Source organism: Neoarius graeffei, chromosome 5 (genome assembly GCF_027579695.1).
Source record: "Neoarius graeffei isolate fNeoGra1 chromosome 5, fNeoGra1.pri, whole genome shotgun sequence".
In the NCBI taxonomy this organism is placed as follows: Eukaryota; Metazoa; Chordata; class Actinopteri; order Siluriformes; family Ariidae; genus Neoarius; species Neoarius graeffei.
Window position 1 is genome coordinate 111,768,751 of NC_083573.1, and position 5,773 is coordinate 111,774,523.

Here is a 5,773-nt window from a genome sequence, read left to right on the forward strand (position 1 = left end):
CACTCTCTCTCACACACACACACCTCTCACCCCAAACTCACACTCTCTCACACACACACACACACACCTCTCACCCCAAACTCACTCACTCTCACACACACACACACCTCTCACCCCAAACTCACTCTCTCTCTCACACACATGCGCGCACACACACACACACACACACACACCTCTCACCCCAAACTCATTCTCTCTCACACACACACACACAGGCGGGTAGTTTAACCCGAGTCCCTGAAAAACTTACCCAGCTGCCGGAGAAGATAAATAAACACACACACGCGCTGGGGGGTGGGGAGGGGGAGGGGGTTCCGGTGTAGGGCTGCAGCAGCTGAAGGCGCAGTGAGGAGCAGTGAAGTGAGGAGCAGTGAAGTGAGGAGCAGTGAAGTGAAGTGAGGAGCGCAGGCTCTCGGTGTCTCTCGGTGCTCGGTAATGTCCGCCGCTCCGCAGCTTCACTCCAGAGACTTTGTACCGGAAAATCAGCGGAATCTTCCAACTGCGCAGCGCGCGCACACACACACACTCACTCAGAGATTCACCACACACACACACACACACACACACACTCACCCGCTACAGTGGAGTTTACACTACATAACACACTAAGAGGCGGGGCGACATGTGATTGGCGGCTTCCAGCACCCAATCATCAGGATAGACCCGCCCCCCATCCGCCGCGTCACCACAGACTCCGTATCCAACGGTAACGGAGCCGGAGCGCGCGCTGGGGAAGAGACCACGGCAATCAAGTTCGGTGGACCGGACCGGACCGGACCGGAAGTCCCCACACGGCTTCAGCCCGCGTTACTGGCTCTTTAATCTCATGTGTGAGTTTATCCGAGAGTAAAGCGGTTCCGTTACCGAGCAGCGCTTCAGAGCGCCACTAGCATTAGCATCAGCGCGCGAGCTGCTTCCACCGGCACAGTGATCAGCGGTCACGTGGCTGTGGCGCCGCCTGCAGGACAAACCGCGCTCCTACAACCCACACCCGCATCATTCAGAACCGCACTGCTCTGGGTCTGAGGAAACCCACACCCGCATCCTTCAGAACCGCACGGCACTGCTCTGGGTCTGAGGAAACCCACACCCGCCTCATTCAGAACCACACGGCACTGCTCTGGGTCTGAGGAAACCCAAACCCGCCTCATTCAGAACCACACGGCCCTGCTCTGGGTCTGAGGAAACCCACACCCGCCTCATTCAGAACCGCACGGCTCTGGGTCTGAGGAAACCCACACCCGCCTCATTCAGAACCACACGGCCCTGCTCTGGGTCTGAGGAAACCCAAACCCGCCTCATTCAGAACCACACGGCCCTGCTCTGGGTCTGAGGAAACCCACACCCGCCTCATTCAGAACCGCACGGCTCTGGGTCTGAGGAAACCCACACCCGCCTCATTCAGAACCACACGGCCCTGCTCTGGGTCTGAGGAAACCCACACCCGCATCATTCAGAACCACACGGCACTGCTCTGGGTCTGAGGAAACCCAAACCCGCCTCATTCAGAACCACACGGCCCTGCTCTGGGTCTGAGGAAACCCACACCCGCCTCATTCAGAACCGCACGGCACTGCTCTGGGTCTGAGGAAACCCAAACCCGCCTCATTCAGAACCACACGGCCCTGCTCTGGGTCTGAGGAAACCCACACCCGCATCATTCAGAACCACACGGCACTGCTCTGGGTCTGAGGAAACCCAAACTCGCCTCATTCAGAACCGCACGGCTCTGGGTCTGAGGAAACCCAAACCCGCCTCATTCAGAACCACACAGCCCTGCTCTGGGTCTGAGGAAACCCACACCCGCATCCTTCAGAACCGCACGGCACTGCTCTGGGTCTGAGGAAACCCACACCCGCCTCATTCAGAACTGCACGGCACTGCTCTGGGTCTGAGGAAACCCACACCCGCCTCATTCAGAACCGCACGGCCCTGCTCTGGGTCTGAGGAAACCCACACCCGCCTCATTCAGAACCGCACGGCACTGCTCTGGGTCTGAGGAAACCCAAACCCGCATCATTCAGAACCGCACGGCACGGCTCTGGATCTGAGGAAACCCACACCCGCCTCATTCAGAACCGCACGGCCCTGCTCTGGGTCTGAGGAAACCCACACCCGCATCCTTCAGAACCGCACGGCACTGCTCTGGGTCTGAGGAAACCCAAGCCCGCCTCATTCAGAACCGCACGGCCCTGCTCTGGGTCTGAGGAAACCCAAACCCGCCTCATTCAGAACCGCACGGCCCTGCTCTGGGTCTGAGGAAACCCACACCCGCATCCTTCAGAACCGCACAGCACTGCTCTGGGTCTGAGGAAACCCAAGCCCGCCTCATTCAGAACCGCACAGCACTGCTCTGGGTCTGAGGAAACCCACACCCGCCTCATTCAGAACCGCACGGCACTGCTCTGGGTCTGAGGAAACCCAAACCCGCATCATTCAGAACCACACGGCACTGCTCTGGGTCTGAGGAAACCCAAACCCGCCTCATTCAAAACCGCACGGCACTGCTTTGGGTCTGAGGAAACCCAAACCTGCATCATTCAGAACCACACGGCACTGCTCTGGGTCTGAGGAAACCCACACCCGCCTCATTCAGAACCACACGGCACTGCTCTGGGTCTGAGGAAACCCAAACTCGCCTCATTCAGAACCGCACGGCTCTGGGTCTGAGGAAACCCAAACCCGCCTCATTCAGAACCACACGGCCCTGCTCTGGGTCTGAGGAAACCCACACCCGCATCATTCAGAACCGCACAGCCCTGCTCTGGGTCTGAGGAAACCCACACCCGCATCATTCAGAACCACACGGCCCTGCTCTGGGTCTGAAGAAACCCAAACCCGCATCATTCAGAACCGCACGGCTCTGGGTCTGAGGAAACCCAAACCCGCATCATTCAGAACCGCACTGCTCTGGGTCTGAGGAAACCCACACCCGCATCATTCAGAACCGCACTGCTCTGGGTCTGAGGAAACCCAAGCCCGCCTCATTCAGAACCACATGGCTCTGGGTCTGAGGAAACCCAAACCTGCATCATTCAGAACCACACGGCACTGCTCTGGGTCTGAGGAAACCCAAACCCGCCTCATTCAGAACCGCACGGCACTGCTCTGGGTCTGAAGAAACCCAAACCCGCATCATTCAGAACCGCACGGCACTGCTCTGGGTCTGAGGAAACCCAAACCCGCCTCATTCAGAACCACACGGTCCTGCTCTGGGTCTGAGGAAACCCAAACCCGCATCATTCAGAACCGCACGGCACTGCTCTGGGTCTGAAGAAACCCAAACCCGCATCATTCAGAACCGCACGGCACTGCTCTGGGTCTGAGGAAACCCAAACCCGCCTCATTCAGAACCGCACGGCACTGCTCTGGGTCTGAGGAAACCCAAACCCGCATCATTCAGAACTGCACGGCACTGCTCCGGGTCTGAGGAAACCCAAACCCGCCTCATTCAGAACCGCACGGCACTGCTCTGGGTCTGAGGAAACCCAAACCCGCATCATTCAGAACCGCACGGCACTGCTCTGGGTCTGAGGAAACCCAAACCCGCCTCATTCAGAACCGCACGGCACTGCTCTGGGTCTGAGGAAACCCAAACCCGCCTCATTCAGAACCGCACGGCACTGCTCTGGGTCTGAGGAAACCCAAACCCGCATCATTCAGAACCGCACGGCCCTGCTCTTGGCTTGGGGAAACATCATCCGGATGCACAACACAGAATAAACTGACTGCAGTTATTTGTTGATCCTTTTGTATCCTGCACAGGAGGAATAAAACAATTCAGGATGTGATTTTAAAGCAGAATTTCTGTGACCATACCACAGGTTTTACATTAGATTAGATTAGATTAGATTAGATTCACTTTATTGATCCCCCGTCGGGGAAATTCACGTGTTACAGTAGCAAGAAAATGTCAAACAGATAACAAATAAAACTGAAATAAAAATTAGACAAACAAAAGATATAACATGCCTGAATGACCATCACCCAATTGCACTCACTTCAGTTGTAATGAAGTGTTTTGAGAGGATAGTCATGTCATACATCAAAAACGGCATCCCAGACACAATAGACCCCCTTCAATTCGCATACCGTCAGAACCGTTCAACTGATGATGCCGTCAATGCAGCCATCCACACAGCCCTGGAACACCGGGACACCTACGTTCGAATGCTGTTTGTGGACTACAGTTCAGCCTTCAACACCGTCATCCCCAGCAGACTGACTGAGAAGCTCTCCAGCCTTGGACTGCCATCCTCCCTCTGCTGCTGGGTCCTGGACTTTCTCACAAACAGACCCCAGGCTGTCAGAGTCGGTACAAGAACATCCAGCACCAAGACAGTGAGCACAGGGACCCCCCAAGGCTGTGTGCTCAGTCCACTCCTGTACACCCTCTTCACCTACGACTGCATCCCCACCCCGAGCAACACTTCCATCATCAAGTTCGCTGACGACACCTCTGTCATTGGGCTGATCACCGGCGGAGATGAGAGCGCCTACAGGGAGGAGGTGGCTCAGCTGGTCTCTTGGTGCCGGGAAAATAACCTCTCCTTGAATGCTGAAAAGACCAAGGAGATGATTATTGACCCGAGGAAGAGGAGGAGAGACCAGCACGCCTCGCTGCACATCGACGGGACACAGGTGGAGAGGGTGAAAACATTTAAATTCCTCGGAACTCACATCAGTGAGGATCTCACCTGGACACACAACACACAGCAGACCATCAAGAAGGCTCAACAGAGACTCTTCTTCCTGAGGAAGCTGAGGAAATTTGGACTGTCCACCAAACTCCTCAGCAACTTCTATAGGTGCACAGTGGAGAGTGTCCTGACAAATTCCATCACTGTGTGGTACAGGAACTGCACAACTCAGGACAGAAAGGCTCTCCAGCGTGTCATTAAAATGGCACAGTTCATCTGTGGAGCTGTCCTCCCCCCACTACAGGACATATACAACACCCGGGTCACAAAAAGGGCACAGAGCATCATCAGAGACCAAACACACCCACAACACAGACTATTCACACTCCTACCATCTGGCAGACGCTGCAGGAGTGTGAAAGCAAGGACTACTAGACTGACAAACAGTTTTTACCCCCAGGCCATCAGGCTTTTGAACCACGGATTATAATCACCATCTACCTCTATATTTCCATCAGGCTTTGAGCCACGGATTATAATCACCATCTACCTCTATATTTCCATCAGGCTTTGAGCCACGGATTATAATCACCATCTACCTCTATATTTCCATCAGGCTTTGAGCCACGGATTATAATCACCATCTACCTCTATATTTCCATCAGGCTTTGAGCCACGGATTATAATCACCATCTACCTCTATATTTCCATCAGGCTTTGAGCCACGGATTATATTAGCAACTTTGCACAAGACATTGCACAGTATAGCTACCTCTGTTTGCACATTGTTTGTTTGCCTCTCCTTTTTTTTTTAAATGTTATCTTCATTTTTCACTTTACCTTTATATTTTGCATTCCATATGCACTTTATATTTCATATTTTATATATATATTTATTTTTATATTGGTAAGCGTAGTTTGGTCGGGCAGTTGCAAAATAAGAATTTCATTACTCAATAATAAACCGCTGTGTCTGTTATTGTGTATATGACAAATAAAATCTTGAATCTTGAATCTTATCTACCTTGAAAAGTATAGAAATATTGCCTTATTGAGGGGCTCGGAAAAAAAATTTGCACATTACAGGTAGACTCTGTGTGTAAAAAAATAATTTAAGATCTATATCATTGCAC

General features: G+C 53.3%; 1 protein-coding gene across 4 annotated transcripts in view; it reads right to left on the minus strand.

The window, feature by feature from the left end:
- si:ch73-103b11.2 (trichohyalin) overlaps positions 1-561 on the minus strand; it is a 299,632-nt gene extending 299,071 nt beyond the window's left edge. For all 4 annotated transcript variants that reach the window (XM_060922770.1, XM_060922768.1, XM_060922767.1 and 1 more), the window contains exon 1: positions 251-561. The gene's annotated coding sequence lies outside the window, so the exon portion shown is untranslated. The remainder of the gene's footprint in view (positions 1-250) is intronic.
- Between the last annotated feature and the right edge of the window lie 5,212 nt (positions 562-5,773).